At 44.9% G+C, this 22,305-nt stretch overlaps 1 pseudogene; it reads right to left on the reverse strand.

Annotated features, from left to right (window-relative positions):
• Positions 1-1,162: 1,162 nt before the first annotated feature.
• Positions 1,163-3,032, reverse strand: LOC119271312 (annotated as a pseudogene).
• Positions 3,033-22,305: the final 19,273 nt, after the last annotated feature.

The raw sequence follows: 22,305 nt of genomic DNA on the forward strand, positions 1-22,305 counted from the left end.
GTAGTTAGCGTGACCCCTTCCGGGATGGGCTAGCAGATGTAGAATGAGTAGGTGTACCGGCCTATCCGTAGGTTAAGGGGAAATACTTTCGAAAGACTATGTCTCGGTCATCCTGTTCTCAAACACCAGGCAGTGCGAGAATTTGAAGGGAGGCGATCGAGTCTTGTGGGGAAAAGTGCCAAATCTCTGCAGAGTGTTAAAACCTAATCGATTAGCCGGGTCCCCGGTTACGGACGACTTGAGCATCTAGTAGTGGAAATGCTGGGAGATCTCATCACTCTTAATTAAATAGTTGGGTTTTAAATGAAACTTTGGGAATGGATTGAGTTGGGTTTACCAACTCATCCTATGCTATACAATATTGATAGAATAATATCTTTTATTCTAGGGAAAAACTCGCTTTATGCAAAAACTAAACTTAGAGCTTTCCACCAGCCCAATTGCATGTACAAATAGGTTCATTACTCTTATGATGTGACTTGCCAATACATTCAATGTACTGACCTACAGGGCTGCAACGTCTTATGTTACAGGAATTTTCTATGACGAGTAAGAGTTACGTTGTAGGTTTACGGTCTACACTCAACTTGCCGTTGGCGTTGATGGACTTCACACCCTTATGTTTGTTTCCACTGAGACTTATGAGGTATATATATATATATATATATATATATATATATATATATATATATATATCAGTTTTACGTTATTTATACATGTGATTGCACTTTGATATATACATTGATGTACTGTGTGTGCCAGCATACCGATCCAGGGATGGCACGGATACACAGAGGCTTGACTGTTTGAGGTCGGGTCGCTACAATATTGATGACCATACTTGTTCATGATTGTTCAGCAAGTCTCGACACTTCTTATGAAACATTCATTTTGTTTATGTGCTTTTCTTACACCATGGATTATTTGAAGTTATTTACACCTCTTTGTGCCTCCACAAGCTAAGATAAACATACATTTATCCAAAAAATTAGTTTAGAAGACTAAAATGCATATTTGGATGGATTTTGGCAGCTAGGAGCACTAACTAGTACATTCAAAACAATATATTTTCCTCACTACTCTTGAGTTTGATCCTTTAGCTACTTTTGATATAAACAGGACAAGACAACCTTGTTGTACTATAGCTTCTTTCCCTTTATGTTCACACTGGAAAAGAGATCTTATTACCATCTGTATCAACCATGTAAATCTATCTTGTTTCCCATTTCTTGAATCAATAGCCTTGTGTTGTTATACGAAGAACCTTCCTCATTGAAAGCCCTCCTTGCCATAATGGCGTAGTGTTTTGCTCTCACCCTTAACTCCTTTGCAACCTCCCCCTCATCCATTAGGGTGTTCACTGCAGTCTCCATGGCATCTCTTATAACCATAACTTCTTTGTTTTCACTTCCCCACTGTATAACTCCTTGCACTCCAACCTCCACCCCGATTTTCAGCACATCTACCACCAACTTCTCATTCACAAACACCTTCACAAAGTGCGGCCATGTGATCATGGGCACACATGCACAAATACCCTCTATTGTTGAGTTCCACCCACAGTGCATCACAAATCCTCCAATGGCTTGGTGCCACAGGATCATCACTTGTGGCGCCCAACCCCTTATGATCATGCCTCTGTTTTGGCACGCTCCTCAAACCCATCTGCGAGCCATTCCTCGACTTCTGGAAGCTTAGCTCCTCCTTTAATCACCCAAATAAATGGTTTCTGTGAGGCTTCAAGTCCCAGTCCCAGCTCAACAAGTTGTTGAGGTGTAGTGCAAGCAGGCTGCCAAAGTTGACAAAGACCACTAAGCCTGGCTTCATTGAATAAAGCCATTGAAAGCAATGTGCCTCATCCGTTGACGCCTTGTTTACTCTTGCGGCTACTACGTTGTTGTTTCGGTGGCAGAGACACATTGGCCCAGTCATCCAGGCCTTATTTCCTGTCATCTACTCAAACGATTCGATGTACAATGCCTCAAGCTCCTGAAAGTTTTTAATGACCTCACCGTCGCATCTCAGTGTCTCCTCAAGGATCATGCCATGGATTTGGTCCGCACCAGGAATGGAAACGCCTCCAGGGGATTTAGCCTTCTTCAACTCTAGTGGTGTTGGGAACGCCGTGATCATGACGAGCTCATTTTCATCTTTGACATGGTCAAATACATTGGTTTGAAAAGTGACGTCCCTACAAGATGGTTTTAGTTGTTTAAAATGCATAGAGGTGCAGACTTCTTCGACAAACATCAACCGACCGCAAGTTTGCAACATGCCTAAAAAATTGCCCATGAAAACATTTGTTGTCTGTAATTCCTTATGTAATGCAAATTACACCTTTGGTTTCATAGAGTACTAGAGTAGTACTACTAACTTGTCTCCTTTCGACTGTAGCATTTTATATGTGCATGTTGTTTTCTCTCTAGAAGTAATTTACACTAATATCCCCTTACTGTTGAAGTAAAGCACTTAACTATAGCAGGAAAAATACATCCAGTACAAAATTTACTACTGAAAATTTGCCTCTCATGGTTGTACCTGACTAGGGATGAGAAACCACAAAAGTCAATAATGGCGAGCCTCGGGATGCCGAGCTCCCTGGCAATGTCACTTGTCCACCAGTTTATCATGTCAGATATGATGCAGCTCGGAGGTGAGTGCTGCTGCTCACGGAGGTGGGCTATGAGCGGCTCCTGAAGCGCACCGATGGCCTTCAGGAATTTTGAGAGCAGGTCCATGGTATGAATCATGTCGAGGTTCTCACAACCGTCCGGTAGGCCGAACTCAGCGGCCGGGAACCGGAGCTCCACGAGCTGAATCACCAGGAACATCGCCTTCACGTTGGCTGCAAATCCTGCCAACCTGGAGGCGTTCACCGGCGTGGTGATGAAGCTGACCTGCGCGCCATGCTCTGCCAGCAGGCACGCCATGTCGATTCTGGGGATGGTGTGGCCCTGCGCCAACAGTTGCACCAGCGCGAAGTGTGCCCTTGTTGAGCTGCTCTGGCCATCGCCGCTGTTAGCGGAGGTCATGGCCAGAATTGGCTGTGGTAGCGAAAGTGGCACCTTGAAGATACCACAATCTGTTGGAAGCAATGCAATGGCAACTATAGTGTACATATATAGCACCTAGTGACAGCCGCACATGCTGGCGCGTCAGTCATGAACTCGTGGATGAAGCTTCCTCAGTTCTGAACCGTGGGAAAGGGTGGGAAAGGCGGTGTCCGAGAAGTTGGATTGAGCAATGGATGGCTCAGATCAACCCCCGTGCCTGCCTGCTAAACTCGTGGTTTATGTCCAGTTGAATTCTGCCTGCCAGTAATGCAGCTTGGCTTGCCTTATTCCCGTATGTAGATTCAATGTAACTGTGACATCCATAAAATTTTCTTAGACGGCATGTTGGAGCCAAGGATTAAGCCCAACTGCTGCATGCCACATTCGGTATCCTGACTTTTGGCTGCTCGAGGTGCTGATCTTGCAACATATGGTTCCACTCTACTTGCTTGTCAACCCATAGCCAATTGAATTCTGCCAATGATGTGCTTGTCATACCTGCCCCATGATCACGACGAGCTCATTTTCATCTTTGACATGATCAAATACATTGGTTTGAAAAGTGATGTGCATGCAATATGGTTTTAGTTGTTTAAAATACGTAGCCATGACTAAACTATCAACCAACTGCAAGTCTGCAATGCCTAAAATGTTGCCCATGGAAACATTTGTTGTCTGTAACTCCTTATGCAGTGCAAATTATACCTTTTGTTTCATGGAGTAGTACTACTAACATTTTTACTTTCGAGTGGAGCCATTATATGTTTATGTTCTTTTCTCCCTGGAAGCAATTTATGCTAACTCAGCGGCCGGGAACGGAGCTCCACGAGCTGAATTGCCTGGCCACCTCGTTGAAGATACCATGATCTGTTGGAAGCAATGCAATGGCAATTGTAGTGTACATATGGCACCGGTGACAGCCGCACATGCTGACATGTTAGTCATGAACTTGTGGATGAATCTTCTTCTGTTCTGAACCGTGGGAATGGCGGTGTCCGGGCGGTCGGATTGAGCAATGGATGGCACAGATCAACCTCCGCGACTGCCTACCACACTCAAGGTTTATAGCCAGTTGAATTCCGCCAGTGATGCTGCTTGGCCTACCTGCATTATTCTCGCATGGAAGATTCAATGCAACTGCGACAACCGTAGGATTAACCCGGTTGCTGCGTGCCATGATACGTATCTATAATTTTTGATTGCTCCATGCTATATTATCTTCTGTTTTGGATGTTTATGGGCTTTATTATACACTTTTGTATTATTTTTGGGACTAACCTATTAACCCAGAGCCCAGTGCCAGTTTCTGTTTTTTCCTTGTTTTAGAGTATCGCGGAAAAGGAAAATCAAACGGAGTCCAATTGACCTGAAACTTCACGGAACTTATTTTTGGAAGGAAAGCAACCCGGGAGACTTGGAGTCCACATAAGGGAAGCAACAAGGAAGCCACAAGGCAGGGGTGCGCGCCCACCCCCCTGGGCGCGCCCTCCACCCTCGTGGGCCCCTCGTGCCCCCCTGATGTACTTCTTCCGCCTATATATCTCCATATACCCTAAAATGATAGGGGAGCAAAATAGATCGGGAGTTCCGCCGCCAGAAGCCTCCGTAGCCACCGAAAACCAATCTAGACCCGTTCCGGCACCCTTCCAGAGGGGGAATCCCTCTCCGGTGGCCATCTTCATCATCCCGGTGCTCTTCATGACGAGGAGGGAGTAGTTCTCCCTCGGGGCTGAGGGTATGTACCAGTAGCTATGTGTTTGATCTCTCTCTCTCTCTCTCTCTCGTGTTCTTGATTTGGCACGATCTTGATGTATTGCGAGCTTTGCTATTATAGTTGGAGATTATGATGTTTCTCCCCCTCTACTCTCTTGTAATGGATTGAGTTTCCCCTTTGAAGTTATCTTATCGGATCAAGTCTTTAAAGATTTGAGAACACTTGATGTATGTCTTGCCGTGCGTATCTGTGGTGACAATGGGATATCACGTGATTCACTTGATGTATGTTTTGGTGATCAACTTGCGGGTTCCTCCCATGAACCTATGCATAGGGGTTGGCACACGTTTTCGTCGTGATTCTCCAGTAGGAACTTTGGGGCACTCTTTGAGGTTCTATGTGTTGGTTGAATAGATGAATCTGAGATGGTGTGATGCATATCGTATAATCCTACCCACGGATACTTGAGGTGACATTGGAGTATCTAGGTGACATTAGGGTTTTGGTTGATTTGTGTCTTAAGGTGTTATTCTAGTACGAACTCTAGGGCTGTTTGTGACACTTATAGGAATAGCCCAACGGATTGATTGGAAAGAATAACTTTGAGGTGGTTTCGTACCCTACCATAATCTCTTCATTTGTTCTCCGCTATTAGTGACTTTGGAGTGACTCTTTGTTGCATGTTGAGGGATAGTTATGTGATCCAATTATGTTATTATTGTTGAGAGGACTTGCACTAGTGAAAGTATGAACCCTAGGCCTTGTTTCAACACATTGCAATACCGTTTACACTCAGTTTTATCATTAGTTACCTTGCTGTTTTTATATTTTCAGATTACAAAAACCTTTATCTACCATCCATATACCACTTGTATCACCATCTCTTCGCCGAACTAGTGCACCTATACAATTTAACATTGTATTGGGTGTGTTGGGGACATAAGAGACTCTTTGTTATTTGGTTGCAGGGTTGCTTGAGAGAGACCATCTCCACCTACGCCTCCTACGGATTCATAAACCTTAGGTCATCCACTTGAGGGAAATTTGCTACTGTCCTGCAAACCTCTACACTTGGAGGCCCAACAACGTCTACAAGAAGAAGGTTGTGTAGTAGACATCAGGCCACATTTTGTATCCTGACAAGGCTGCTCCAGATGCTGATCTTGCAACATATGGTTCTACTTTACCCGCTTGTCAATCCATAGCCAATTGAGTTGTGCCAATTATTTGCCTGTCTTACCTGCATTATTATTCTTGTATGTATGAAAATTCAATGGAATTCTCGTGTCCGTCTTTGTACACATGTACGTACAAGTCAAAGATCACTAGATATGGTCAAGCTTCTGCAGATAAAACGTTAACATCAATCAATCTGGGGAAAAGAAGTCCATTTCTGGAGCGACTTTCTCCATTATTGAAATGTTAGAGCAATGGATCAACAACTCTGCCCTCTAGACTAGTCTCCTTCAGTGCTCATTGTTTTCCTCAGGTTGGAAAAAATTGGTGTTGGTTAGGTGTAGGATCGATAGTATGTCTAGAGGGGGGGGGGTGATTAGACTACTTGACCAAATAAAAATCTAGCCTTTTCCCAATTTTAAGACTTGGCAGATTTTAGCAACTTAGCACTAGTCAAGTAAACAACCTACACATGCAAGTCTAAGAGTATAGCAGCGGAATGTAAAACATTGCACATGAAGGTAAAGGGAGGAGTTTGGAGGGATCAAACGCAGTGTAGACACGGAGATTTTTGGCGTGGTTCCGATAGGTGGTGCTATTGTACATCCATGTTGATGGAGACTTCAACCCACGAAGGGTAACGGCTGCGCGAGTCCACGGAGGGCTCCACCCACGAAGGGTCCATGAAGAAGCAACCTTGTCTATCCCACCATGGCCATTGCCCACGAAGGACTTGCCTCACTATGGTAGATCTTCACGAAGTAGGCGATCTCCTTGCCCGTACAAACTCCTTGGTTCAACTCCACAATCTTACGGAGGCTCCCAAGTGACACCTAACCAATCTAGGAGACACCACTCTCCAAAAGGTAATAGATGGTGTGTTGATGATGAACTCCTTGCTCTTGTGCTTCAAGTGATAGTCTCCCCAACACTCGACTCTCTCTCACTGACTTGGATTTGGTGGAAAGATGATTTGAGTGGAAAGCAACTTGGGGATGGCTAGAGATCAAGATTTATGTGGTTGGAGTGGAAGATCTTGATCTCAACACAAGTGTAGGTGGTTCTCTCTTAGAAAATGTAAGTTGGAAGTGTAGGCATGTTCTGATGGCTCTCTCCATAAATGAAGAGTGGGTGGAGGGATATATATAGCCTCCACACAAAAACTAACCGTTACACACAATTTACCAAACTCGGTGAGACCAAATCATGAAACTCGGTCGGACCGATTTAGTTCAAAATGTGAACGTTAGGATTTTCGGTGGGACTGATATGTCAACTCGGTGGGACCGATTTCATTAGGGTTAGGGCATAACGTAATCTCGGTGAGACCGATTACACAAACTCGGTGGGACCGATTTTGGTAATAAGCTAACCAGAGAGTTGGTCAGGCAAACTCGGTGGGACCGATCGTTTATGTCGGTTAGACTGAAATCGTTACGAAGGAGAAACAGAGAGTTTGCATTGCGAACTCAGTGGGACCGATCGCTCATCTCGGTTAGACCTAAATGTTATGAAGGTAAACAAAAAGTTTGCAATCCCATCTCGGTGAGACCGAGATCCCTATCGGTGAGACCGAAAAGACTAGGGTTTTACGGAAGTGGCTATGCCAACTGAACTCGGTGGCGCCGGATGGAAAGTTTCGATGGGGCCGAGTTTGACTTTTGGTTTGAGACATATGTGGATACGAGAAAGTGGTTGAGGGTTTTGGAGCATATCACTAAGCACTTTGGGCAAGTAACCCATTAAGCAACACCTCATCCTCTTTTAATAGTATTGGCTTTTCCTATGGACTCAATGTGATCTTAGATCACTAAAAGGTAAAATGTAGAGTCTTGAGCTTTAGAGCTTGAGCCAATCTTTTGTCCTTAGCATTTTGAGGGGTCCACATTCTGAATCCATGCCATGCCAATCATTGAGCTTTCTTGAAATATTTATCTTGAAATAGTATTAGCTCAATGAGCTATATGTTGTTAGGAATTACCAAAACCACTCAGGGATAGTTGCACTTTCAATCTCCCCCTTTTTGGTAATTGATGACAACATATAGATCAAAGCTTCGACAAATGATTATAAGATTAAAATACATCGTCGCTTTGAGAAGTATGTGATAAGCAAGAGCTCCCTCTAAATTTGTGCATTATTTAAAATTTGCTTTTGAATGCAAATGCACAATCAATTAGGATCATGGGTTACTCTTCCATGTCACACACATCTTGGTGGAGCGCTCAAAATGATATAACTTAAAAGCATGCACTCATCACCAAGCAAAGTGAATGACCATATAAGAATATAATAGATGATATCATCCAAGAAAGCATTAAGGTAGCATATGATCAAACAACTATCTCACACAGACAAAGACATAGTGTATCAACCAAGCACATAAAAAGGTTTCAACCAAAAACAAGAGAGATAAAAAACAACACACTCTCTCTTGAAGCCTATGATCTATACATATTTCTCTCCCTTTGGCAACAAGTTACCAATTTTTTTGAAAATGCATAGTGCTTGCGTCTCTCTGGCTCGGTCTTTGGGAGGTGGTGTAGAGATAACTCCAAGGACGAAGGCATCTGTCGATGTAGTTGGAGCTGGTGGAGTGGCTGCTGGAGGTGGTACTAAGGCTGTAGCTGCTGGTGCTGACAGAGTAGTTCTAGAGACTGGTACTGGCACTGCGGCAGACCTTTGACCTCGGGGCACACGCTGAAACACATCAGTAGTTGCCTTCCCTCTCCTTTATTTTTCTTCCTCCTGGAGCTGCTGAACTGCAGTCTGTATCTCACTTACCTTGAGGTCAAGATCATAGAATTTTGTCTCAACAATCCTCTCCAGGCTCTCCTGATTTTGAGTCAGGGTGGCCAAGCCCTTCTCAATCCTCAGTGTAGCTCGAATCAGATAGCCTAATTGATCTTGTTTTGACTTGAGGAACACCTGAGATGCTTCTGCTGCACTTGGCATCCTTGCAGGTTTCTCTGCCTTAGCTTTGGCTCTCTTCTCTTGCGCTTGTACCGAAGATGGTTCTTCCTCATTCATCACAACTGTGTTGTCTTCAAATTCAGGATAAAGGGGTAGATGCTACTTGTCCAACAAGTATGTTCCTGTGCCCATCTTAGAATTGATGAGCTCCTGAATATGTGGAGCATACCCACAACTTCTCTTTTGGTTAGCAACAGTCCTCTTGATTGTCTCTACAATCAGGCTCATGACCTTGAACTTCTGAGGGACATCAAAGATTTGTAGCATGTTGATGGAATGTCCTTTGATCATCTTGTGATCTCCTGACTTGGGTAGCAATGTGTGCCTTAGGATCCAGTTGATGGTAGGCAGACCAGACATCAAGTAATGTACAGATCCAAGCTTGTGAGTCTCCAAAGCTTTATCAGGGATCTCTTTGTACATGTTTGCCATGGAGTTTCTTCTTCTTGGCATACACATCCAAGTCATCCTCATGTTCCTCTGGGGCATTGATAAGCTTGGCCCATTCTTCAACAGTGGATTGGTACCTAGTACCTTCAGACATCCATATGATCTTTCCATCTGGGTAAAAGTGAGCAGTGGAGTAAAACTGCATGATCAGCTCATCATTCCATTTTGTGAGCTTCTGTCCAACAAACTCATCCACTCCACATTCTTTGAAGATGTCATATACTCCTGGGAAGTGATCTTCATTCTCCTTGATGAATTCCCAATCAACCCATCTCATGTCACAAACAATGGGCTTCTTGTCAAGCAAAATAGTTTCATAGAAGTCTTGCTGTTCTTTTGTGTGGAACCTGCAGTCAACTGCAGTCCTTCTCCTCACAACATAGGGATCAGACTGTCTCCACAATCTCAGTCCAGCATCTTTTCTGATGTGCATGTCTTCAGCCACTGGATGAGTATCATTGTGGTCTGGGATCTTGGGTTTTAATTTCCTCAAAACAAGGGACACATCATCCTCTTCTTCAGCTTGAGGCACTGGGGCCTCGTTCTTCTCTTCTGCAGGAATACTTCTAGTGTTTCTCTTTGACTTCTGAGCTTGAGCTTTGGGAGTAGACTTGGGCTTTGATGTTGCAGCCTCTGACTTAATTGCATCTCCCATAAGCTTCCGAGCTTTGGGTGTTGGAGCATCCTCTTCCTCTTCCTCTTCTTCTGTGGGATCTTTGAACATGGATGATCTCCCTAGAACTCTGGCAGTGGTCTTCTTGACCCTATCCTTTCTCTTCTTGCCTTCTATAGCCTCTTTGGGTTCAAGAGTGAACTCCATAGTTTCTTCCAAGGCTGCTTTCCTAGGATTGGATGTTGGCATTCTCTTGGCAGGTGCCTTCTTGTGCATCCCTGGCTTTGTTGTAGTAACTGAGCCATACTCCTTCTTCAACACTTTCCTCTTTCAGGTAGCCTCATCCTCAACAGCCACATAGTCTTCATCCTTGGAGTATGCGGTTTTCTTCTTCCTTGTCCCGGTGGCTGCCACGAATGCTCCTGCTGCCATCATCCGAGGTGCTTGATGTATCTGAACCCTCACTCAATTGCACATGTTCCTTAGATTTGTTCTGACTATCACTCTGGTCAGACATCTTGGCAGTCACTGACAGCAAACCCTGTGAATAGATGTAGATGAGGTAGAGTGGATGAGCATCATAAAGTGCAGAGTTTTTGCAAAACAGATGACTTAAAAACTTAATTTTAGTTCTCCACAGAAAGCATTTCGGATCTACCGATTTGATAAACTCGGTGATACCAAAGCAACTTTTGGAACCTAAACTAGTGAACTCGGTCAGACCGAGTCACAGTTCGGTGGCACCGGGACTACTAGGGTTTCATAGAGAATCGAACTCGGTCACACCGATTTGCAATTTTCGCTCAGACTAAAAATGCATGTGCTATGGCCTAAGCCAAATCGGTGAGACCAATTTCTACAATTCGGTCTGTCCGAGATGAGTCCGGCGGAGACCTAACCCTAAATTTTCAAATCCAATCTAATCTAAAGGAAGTTTGCAGTGGATGGATTGTTTGCATACGTGGTCATGATCATGGAAAAGTAATGTGCTACGAATCGGAGTTGGGAAATAGCACAAAGAGTCGAACTCATACCCTAGTTCGGCGGGAGTTCGCTACGGCGACAACGGCGGAGCAGAATTCCGTTGACGGCGACGGAAACCAGCAGCGGGAGGTCGCTAGCAGCGAGGAGACGGTCCAGAGACCCGAGGAGGCAGAGCAGGACATGCGCGGGGTGAAGGGTTTTGGAGAAATTTCCAAAATTCAACCTGTCGGTATATATATCCCTACCCTGTCAGTGTGACCGAGTGGAACAACTCGGTGGCACCGAGATGCAGAATCGCGAGCGGTTACTGCAACTCGGTGTGACCAAAAAGTTCAAATCGGTTGCACTGAGATGGAAAACCTAGATCAACTTAGTGAACTCGGTGTGACCAAAAAGTTCAAATTGGTTGCACTAAGATGGAAAACCTAGATCAACTTAGTGAACTCGGTGTGACCGAAGTGGATGACTTGGTCATACTGTCGTGGTTTTGTCACGGCAGATGTCCTCGTGAAAGGACTTAGTCGTGGAGCCATCGCTACGGGTTAGCTTAAAGGGGTTTAAAGTGGACAAAGGACACAAGAGTTATACTGGTTCAGCCCCTTACGGTGAAGGTAAAAGCCTAATCCAGTTGTGATGGAATTGCTAGGGTTTTGATGACCAGGGAGTGAATCCTCTTTGCCTGGTTCTCGAGTTGTTATCTGTTGTCCCTAAACCGCCGCCGGGTCGTCCCTTTATATACACAGGTTGACGCTCGGCGGTTTACAGAATCTCGAGGCCGGATCATAAACGTGTCCGGCTCGGTTTCTACCTTTCCTTGTATTACAATATGAGTTACATATAATATGGCGGTTTACATCTATGGGCCCTAATTGCCTTTGGGCCCTGGGCCTTCCTGTCATATCTACTCCGTAAAGCGCCATCCCTCTTACCTTCATGGGCTTCAAACATGACTAACTCCTTGTCAATATAACCCGGCCCCTCAGGGCCGGTTTATACTTAATAGTAATATCCCCAACATTAGGCCCCAGATTGATTTGAACTTGTTCATGTCAATCTTCAACACTTAGAAAAATTCCTCCTTTTGCACCTTCGCATAGATCTTGTAAACCGCCGTGATGTCATCCTCTAGATTTGCAGTAAACCGACGTGACTTCACTTGTTCATTAAAGCCGAAGATACCCTTTATTATGAGTATCCAACAATCGAGGTGACAACCTTGTTATATATCCATTTTTTGGGCTCCTCGATTCCCGCGTCAATCGCTTATATCTTTGCCTTATAAATAGGGATGAGGATCCCTTTCTTTTTGCTCCTGTTGCCTCTTCATCTCTTCTTCCACCTCGCAACGCCTCTGCACCCGAGCGCCGTCGTCGTCATCGAGCTTCGCCTCTGCCTCACCGCCGGCCGCTGCATCAACCTGATCACACCAGAAAAACGCGGCGCACCTCCGCTACTTCAACAACTTCGGTAAGTCTTTCCCTCTTTCCTCTATAGATCCACTTAGGGTTCACATGGGTTCATGGTGTTCTTCTCTTGTTCTTCGTCAGTTCATACACAGTAGACCTCAACTTTGATGCGTTCCGTGCGGTAGCTATAGCAGTCTTTATCTTGGCTATCAAACCATGCCTTCTATGTATAAAAACCGATATAGACTTTTGCGAACTGCTCCAGAACCAACGTTTTAGGTCTAAATCTTTTTCTTTTCCTGACCTGTGCTGGATCCAAAATGCCAATGTGAACTTGTGAAACCTGTTTTTCCTCACTTAGCCATTTTTGCCTCAGATCTGTACCTTCCTCATCTGCGTAGGCAGTTTATCTCTTTAGAAGATAATCTGTCATATGCCATTAGTCCCCTTGTAAACCGCCCGTCTCTTTACCATTTATAACAGCATCAGCCTCCGGTTTAACAATTTTGCATGCTTGAATTCCTTTTTCTTAACCTGTTGCGCTTTATGCTTTGTCAATCATGAATCGTAAACTGGCATTAATCTTTTCCAACTCTTCACTTGTAATGGCCAAACAATTTTATGCCTGTAACTGGGTCCCTTCCCGGGTTACTAAGGAGCAACTGATTGGATTTGTCAGAATTGGCACTTTACCGAAACAGAGTGAAATCCAGTGGAGAGTTCCCGGTCTAGAAAACCCTCCTAGCCCCAGAGATGGCGAAGTAGTAGTGTTTGTTGATCACATGAGTCGTGGCTTTAAACCGCCCGGGTCCAAATTCTTCCGTGATGTGCTTGCCAATTTCTAGATCCATCCTCAAGACATTGGACCAAACTCTGTGTCCAATGTTTTCGACTTTCAAGTATTTTGTGAAGCATACCTACAAGAGGAGCCAACTGTTGAGCTATTCTAGGACTTTTTCTATTTGAACCGCCATACTGAGTTTGTAGACGGGCCCAATACCGAATTGGGTGGCGTTTCAATTCAGAAGAGGAAAGATGTCAGTTTCCCTCATGCCAAACTCCATAGCCATCCTAAGGACTGGAACTAGACTTGGTTTTATTGTAAAGATACCTCCCCTGACGATGAGAATCCTCTGCCGGGTTACCGTCCTCACCGGCTTACCAACACACATCCATTTCCGCAACGATTGACTACCAAAAAAGGGCTACATATGCTCCACAACTCTCCAAGCTCAGAGCCTTTATGGCCAATGGTCTAACAGGAGTTGATTTTGTTCGCTACTGGATTTCATGGAGTATATTGCCTTTAAGCCGTCGCCCCGGTTTAATGTGCGAGTATACTGGTGACTCAAAAGGCCCTCAACGTCATATTGATATTGAGCTAACAGAAGCTGAAGTTACTGAAGCTGTGAAGAAGATATTGAATGAATCGGAGGCTGTCTGTAGTAGGACCGGGTTAAGTCCCTATTACACTTTGAATAAACCGCCAGCTATAAGCATTGCCTCTCTCCTGCCTGTCCTTAATCTGTGTAATCTCCTATAACTTTTGTCAATTCTCTTAACAGGGCGATGACCCATTTTGGAACAAGAAACCTCAAGAAAACCGGTGAAAACCCCTCGACCTAAGACGAAGGTGGTCGAGAGGCCTGCTAAGAAGAAGGCGGAAGAATCCACTGGGCTGAACCTCGACGAAGACATCGATAATCCGGACTCAGAGGTAGAACTTGATTCTCTTGGTTCGTTTTTCATACATCTCATTGACAATGATTATTATCAGGATGATGCTGAAGGCAACCAGGCTGATGATGCAGAGGTAATTACTCTTCCCTCCGATTCAGACACTCCAACACAGAAAATCCGTCAAAGAATCCGGAAAATAAAATTTTCTCACCCCCTTGCTCACTTGGACCCAAAATTTCTTTTGAAGCAGCAGCAGCACGAAGCTCGCCGCACAACCTGGCACAGCGGTCAAGTAGTCACTTCGGCCGGTTTACCAAACACTCCGGTTCGGAAACGTCGACCTGAGGTGTCACCCACTTATGATACTTCTTATCCCAAGGCATGTTATTTCCGACAACCTCTTAATCTGTCCGATTCAAATTATCAGGGAACGCCATCATCTGGCAAGTCGATGGCCACCCAACTCCCTCCTCTTAAGACAGTTGCTGGGTAAGTATTTTAACTGAATCTTTTGACGCTTTATACTTGCATGCTATATTAAACCTTGCATCTTTTTCCTTTCAGAGCCAAGGCTAGACCCAACAAGAAGGCTCGGGCGAATAAACCGTCTGACGACCATGTGGTTGTTGAACCGGAAGGTCCAAATGCTGATGTCATGTTTGATGAACCGCCCCCTCAAGATCATGATTTTGATGAACAAGTGGAAGTTGAAACAGCAGACCATGCTGATAAACCGACGAGCTCGGTCCGCACTGATGATGGACCGTCTAGTCCGGTTAAGGCTGCCGATATCCCGTCAACTCCAGTGAAGGCTACCGGTGACAAGGAAGATGATGTTATCATCACTGGCGTTGGCCATACCTCCCCTGGCAACCCTGTTGCATTATCAAAGCACAACGCTAAGGAGGAACATTCTGCTATGGGAAAAGGTAAATGGAGCACCGATTTATCAAGCTATGCCCACCTCAACGCCCAGGAACTCCATTCTGGTTTTTTAAACCGTCTGTACACAAACCGTGACTACGAAGCCGGTTTAGTGAATCTGATGAAAGAGCATTATGAGGTAATTACATAACCTTTTTCTCTCTTAAGTCCAATTGTAAGTACCAACTCTAGTAGCCCCCAAGGGCCGATTTATGATGGCAATCAAAAACCGGGACTTTGTAATATCTCAACTCTGCATACTTATCCTCCAAGTCCGGTTGATCCTTTTTAAAAATGAACCGGTATTTTAGCATTGTAATCCTGTAACTTTCGCCTGTGTAGTCCCCAGGGGCCGGTTTATCTTTCCAAGGTGAACCGGGACTTTTAACCACTGTTACTTTGAGCAGATGTACATTAGCCCCCAAGGGCCAAGAATAATGCTTGTATTTTACTTGGGACTTAATTTTTTTCTTCTGATAATGAAGCAAATAGGCATTAGCCCACAAGTGCAAAGTGCATAACTTGTTATGTGCTTGGTACTTCAAGTATATACAGCCCACTGATGATACTTTCCTTTTTAGGCTGAGCTGAGCAAAAAGGACACCCAAACCGCTGATCTTCAAGAGAACATTAAATCTCAGCAAGCGGAGGCTTCTAAAGCCAAGGAGGAACTGACCACAGTCTTAGCAGCCATAGAGATGCCTAAGGAGACCTTTAAGAAGGAATGGGCGGATTGGGACATAGAGAAAACTGCTTTAACAAAGAGAGCCGAGGACGCAAAAGCAGCCCTTAAACTGGTGGTCGAAGAACTGACCGGTTTAAAGCGGCAAATAAATGCTATGACCTCTGCTGTATTTGGTAAGTATCCTCAGTTGATGTTTTTCGATTCATTTTATCTCATCAGTTACCGGTTTACTGATGCTTTCAATGTCAAAGGGACCCGCATTACCCATCTAGGCTCTGACATGCGAATGAAGCTGAAGGCTGCCTATACTTTGATAGAGCAGTTATATTCCGGAGCCCAACGGGCTATTTGCACCGCTGCTCATAACAAGCCCCCTCCAACGTTAATAAAAGAAACTATTGAGAAATTGTCAATGTTGCCTGCCCGGTTGGATGAACTTAAAAAGATCAGCTACAAGGTCAGGTGCGCCGACTGCGCTAATCTAGGCCAAGGCATGGATTCCAGATCTTGAACCGTCAGATATTGGCAAAGGCTATCCTGGCGTGAAGGAAGATGGTGCAGAATTTAACAATGATGATCTCTGAAGGCTGACAAGGGAAATGCGATATTTAGCGAGCAAATTGGCGGAAGAAACGGATCTCTCTCATTATCAACTGGTTTATGATGCTGATCAGAAAAGATATTCTGCGCCCACACATGATGTAGAAGATCTTGTTCCGCCAATTCGTAAGCACACTTATGCCCCCTGACATTGATCCTTCCAACCTTATAAGTGAAGAAGCCGTGTTCCAAGCCTTAACTGGAATCGATTGGGTAACCATTGATTTCCAGCCACTGGGTAGGGAGGAGGAAGATGCACCAACGCAAGATGATCCCCAATCTTCAAGTCGTCCTGGTGATGAATCCTAAACTAGAGGCCGGTTTAGCCTGTCGTAGCCTACCCCTCTTGCTGGAACAATTATTCTGTATGGGCATGAAAGCGCCTTGTAATAGGCTACTTCAAACACTTGTCTGTTATGCCATCGAGCATACTTATTTTGCTTGATACTGATAACTCACCATGCTTTTGGGATCTATTATATGCGTAATCCGCAGTGGCTGTATTTTAACTTGTTCCTGCATACACGAGATTGAAAGTGTCCAAGAGGTTTATCGCTGGACGGGTCATGATGCCCAAATATATAGCCTAGGTGTAGAGCCAAGGCTGTATTTAAAAACAACCAGATATAAAATAGATGATACCTGTTACATTGAATCACCTCGTTGGTTGACCAATTTGTTGTTATAATAAGGGTGATAACACCAATCTGGAGTATTGATGACTCCTTCCATGTTTGCCGGTTTACGATAAAACCGTACCGGGTTATGATAAACACTGGTTTTATCCATATAATACTCGTGACTTGTAGTCAAAACCAGACCGGATCAATAAGTGCCGGATTATAACTGATCATGTACTGACAACTTAGCGCTGAAAGCCATGTCGGGTTTTAATAAACGCCGGTTTATCAGAAAAATATTTATGAATCTTATCAAAGGAAAGAAAACTTTGCAAAAAACACAAGAAGAATATGCAAGGCTTTTCATGGGCTGCCAGTCCACTGAGTTAAACCATTTTTCAAAGCCTTTTAAGATGGACCTCAATCTTTAACCAATCATCGTTTTAACTTTGACAAGTTCAGGGTCTATGAGATTGACTTGTCAAACATTCGATGGGTCATACCAGGTTTACCTGGATGGAGTGGCTTACTTAAAGAGGCAGGATAACCCGAGGTTTTTGGTGAACACACCTGGCTTCCAAGCCTGGCTTGATAGCCTATTGCAAGGGTGCAAACTCTTTGTTCTTTGAGAAGCAAAGAGCCCCCAAGCAACATTTGAGCTGTGCTCGATGGGTGCCTATGTTTGAGTTGTGCTGGTGCAACACTCTCTTTGGCCCCGCATAATTTCCTTTTGGCCTTTAGCCTATCAAGAGGTGTAGCTATGGTGCGAATACAACCAAGCCCCCTAGTGATTTCCCTTTGGCCTTAAGCCGATCAAGAGGCGTAGCTATGGTTCGAATACGACCAAGCCCCCTAGTGATTTCTTTTTACATGTGTGGCTTTATAAGCCGGATCAGTAGAACTCCGCTTTATAAACAGAAGCCCCCATGTAAACATGCATGATCTAAAAACAACAGAGACCCTGCTTTAGCTGAGGCTCCGGTTTATTATATTGATCATAATATATACATAATCATAATTATGTACATAAGAAGAGCCTGTGGCTCAAGTATAGTAAGGCCGAAGATGAGCTATATTCCACGACTGCTGGGTCTCCTTCTCCGATTTACGTGAGTCTTTGTGCTCTCGAACATCGATAAGGTAGTACGATCCATTATGCAAATTTTTGCTGACCACAAAAGGCCCTTCCCAAGGTGGGGATAACTTGTGCATATCAGTCTGATCCTGGATGAGCCGGAGCACCAGATCGCCTTCTTGAAAAGTTCTGGTTTTAACCCGGAGGTTGTGATAACATCGCAGATCTTGTTGATAAATCGCCGAACATGCCGCTGCAAGATCACACTCCTCATCTAACATGTTCAGTGAGTCCTGACGTGCTTTCTCATTATCTGCTTCAACATAAGCCGCCACACGGGGCGAATCATGACGGATGTCACTAGGGAGAACCGCCTCTGCTCTGTAAACCATGAAGGAAGGTGTGTAACCCGTAAATCTGTTCGTTGTGGTGTTGATACTCCATAACACGGAAGGTAACTCCTCCACCCAACAACCTAGCGTCCGCTTTAAAGGAACCATAAGCCGGGTTTGATACCTCTCAAAATCTCTTGATTGGCCCTCTCTGCTTGACCATTAGATTGGGGGTGAGCCATTGATGACACGTCAAGTCGGATGTGCTCACGTTGACAAAATTCTTCCATAGCACCCTTGGACAGATTAGTACCATTATCAGTTATAATGCTATGTGGAAAACCAAACCGGAAGATCACCTTTTTGATGAATTGAACCACCATGGCCGCATCACACTTACTGACTGGCTCTGCCTCTACCCACTTGGTAAACTTATCAACCGCCACCAGCAGGTGGGTCTTCTTGTCCTTGGACCTCTTAAAGGGTCCAACCATATTTAGCCCCCAAGTTGCAAACGGCCAAGTGATTGGAATCATCCTTAATTCTTGAGCCGAAACACGAGTGCGGCGTGCAAACTTTTGACAACCGTCACACCTCTTTACCAAATCCTCAGCATTAGCATAAGCCATCAACCAATAGAAGCCGTGACGAAAAGCCTTAGCCACCAAGGATTTTGAACCGACATGGTGACCACAATCTCCTTCGTGGATCTCATGCAAAATCTCACAACCTTCTTGAGGAGACACACAACGCTAAGACGCCCTTGTTACGTTGCAATGATGCAGCTCCCCATTGAAATGGTCATTGACTTGGATCGCCGGATTATCTGCCGGGCCAAGGTTTCATCGTTTGGTAACTCACCCTGGTTCATGTACGCCAGGTATGGGACTGTCCAATCCGGAATAACGTGAAAAGCCACCACCAATTGAGCCTCCGGGTCAGGCACAACCAAGTCCTCCTCTGTAGGTATCTTAACTGACGGATTATGCAGCACATCTAGAAAGGTATTGGGTGGCACCGATTTACGTTGAGAGCCTAAGTGACTTAAAGCATCTGCTACTTCATTCTTTTGCCAGTCTATATGGTCAACCTGATAACCCTTGAAATGACCAGCCACTGTGTCCACCTCTCGTCTATACGCCGCCATGAGTGGATCCTTGAAATCCCAAGTGCCAGACACCTGTTGAGCCACCAGGTGCGAGTCACCAAAGCACTTAACCCGGCTTAAATTCATCTCCTTAGCCATCCAAAGACCATGGAGCAAGGCCTCATACTCAGCTGCATTGTTAGTGCAAGGGAACGTTAAACGGAGAACATAACAAAACTTATCACCTCGTGGGGAAGTTAATATGACTCCAGCCCCCGAGCCCTCCAATTATCTGGACCCATCAAAATGAATAGTCCAATATGTGTTGTCTGGCTTTTCCTCCGGTGCCTGCAACTCTGTCCAATCATTGATGAAGTCCACGAATGCTTGGGATTTGATTGCTATGTGAGGCGTATATTTTAACCCGTGAGGTCCAAGCTCAATAGCCCATTTGGCAATCTGGCCAGTTGCTTCTCTGTTTTGGATGATATCTCCCAAGGGGGCAGAACTAACCACTGTGATAGGATGACCCTGAAAATAATGCTTGAGCTTCCGGCTTGCCATGAAAACCCCATACACCAGCTTTTGCCAAGTTGGATACCTCTGTTTGGACTCAATAAGCACTTCACTAATGTAATAAACTGGCCGTTGAACTGGATACTCCTTTCCGGCCTCCTTGCGCTGCACAACAATAGCCACACTAACAGCCCGGGCATTAGCAGCCACATATAGCAATAAGGGATCTTTATCGACCGGAGCCGCAAGGACATGTGGCTTGGCTAATTGTCTCTTCAGGTCCTCAAACACTTTATCAGCAAAATCACTCCAGATGAAGTCATCCGTCTTCTTTAGCATCTGATACAAAGGGATAGCCTTCTCCCCAAGGCGACTGATAAACCGGCTTAAGGTTGCAATCCGGCCCGCCAAACGCTGAACATCGTTGATACATGCCGGTTTAGCCAAAGATGTGATAGCGGTGATCTTCTCCGGATTAGCTTCAATGCCCCTGTTAGACACCAGAAAACCCAAGAGCTTGCTTGCTGGTACACCAAAGACACATTTGGACAGATTAAGAATCATCTTATAAACCCAGAGGTTATCAAAAGTTTCATTCAAGTCATCTATCAATGTTTCCTCTTTTTTGGATTTTACCACAATATCATCCACATAAGCATGAACATTACGCCCAATCTGTTTATGAAGACAATTCTGGACACATCGCTGATACATAGATACATAGATACATAGCAGAAGGCTCCAAAGGGAGTTATGAAAGCTGTCTTCTCCTGGTCTTTAACTGCCATTTTGATCTAATGATAACCAAAATACGCATCCAGAAAACACAAACGGTCACAACACGCCGTAGCATCAACAATTTGATCAATACGAGGGAGGGAAAAGGGATCAGCTGGACAGGCCTTGTTCAAGTCTGTGTAGTCCACACACATGCGCCAAGTGCCGTTTTTCTTAAGTACCAGCACCGGATTAGCTAGCTGATACGTCTCCAACATATCTATAATTTTTTATTGTTCCATGCTATTATATTATCAACTTTGGATGTTTTATATGCATTTATATGCTATTTTATATGATTTTTGGGGCTAACCTATTAACCCAGAGCCTAGTGCCAGTTTTTGTTTTTTTCCCTTGTTTCAGTGTTTCGCAGAAAAGGAATATCAAACGGAGTCCAAACGGAATGAAACCTTCAGGAGAGTTATTTTTGGAACGGAAGCAATCCAGAAGACTTGGAGTGTACATAAGGGAAGCAACGAGGAAGGCACGAGGCAGGGGGGCGCGCCCACCCCCCTGGGCGCACCCTCCACCCTCGTGGGCCCCTCATGGCTCCCCTGACGTATTTCTTCCTCCTATATATGTCCATATACCCTAAAAAATTCGAGGAGCAGAATAGATCGGGAGTTCCACCGCCAGAAGCCTCCGTAGCCACCGAAAACCAATCGGGACCCTGTTTCGGCACCCTGCCGGAGGGGGAACCCCTCTCCGGTGGCCATCTTCATCATCCCGGCGCTCTCCATGAAAAGGAGGGAGTAGTTCGCCCTCGAGGCTGAGGGTAGGCACTAGTAGCTATGCGTTTGATCTCTCTCTCTCTCTCTCGTGTTCTTGAGGTGATACGATCTTGATGTATCACGAGCTTTGCTACTATAGTTGGATCTTATGATGTTTCTCCCCCTCTAATCTCTTGTAATGGATTGAGTTTTACCTTTGAAGTTATCTTATCTGCTTGAGTCTTTAAGGATTTGAGAACACTTGATGTATGTCTTGCGTGGGATACCCGTGGTGACAATGGGGTATTCTATTGATCCACTTGATGTATGTTTTGGTGATCAACTTGCGGGTTCTGCCCATGAACCTATGCATAGGGGTTGGCACATGTTTTCATCTTGACTCTCCGGTAGAAACTTTGCACTACAAAAAAAGACACATCCGTGTCATTTTGGGCTGAACGAATTTTTTTTCCTGTCATACATATGACACTTCTATGACGATAATTGTGACAAAACCCGGTATCATCATAGATGTGGTGGGCTCCTACTTATATGACAAAAAATCATGACAGAAAATGGGCTTTTAGTCCTGGGCGGGCCGGAGACGCAACTGCATGACATTCTTTGGGCCGTCCATGGTGGAAAAAATCGTGGTAGAAGGGAGGGCGAGGAAAATTTCGGGGAGTTCCTGGTTACGGTGGGAGGTCGGGGGCCGAGCGATGCGCGTTCCTCTCGTACACGTACGCGCGTGTGTGCGAGGCGTTGACTATAACTAAACCCGAGCGAGGCGTTGGGCTCTAGCTGAACCCGAGCGATTGCACTGCAGGCTACGCGTTACTGAACCCGAGCGATCGATCGATGGCTGTTAACTGAACCCGATCGAGCGATTCCTTCGCTACTACTGCTAACTGAAGCAGATCGATTGGATGA

The sequence above is a fragment of the Triticum dicoccoides genome, chromosome 3A (assembly GCF_002162155.2).
Source record: "Triticum dicoccoides isolate Atlit2015 ecotype Zavitan chromosome 3A, WEW_v2.0, whole genome shotgun sequence".
Taxonomy (NCBI): Eukaryota; Viridiplantae; Streptophyta; class Magnoliopsida; order Poales; family Poaceae; genus Triticum; species Triticum dicoccoides.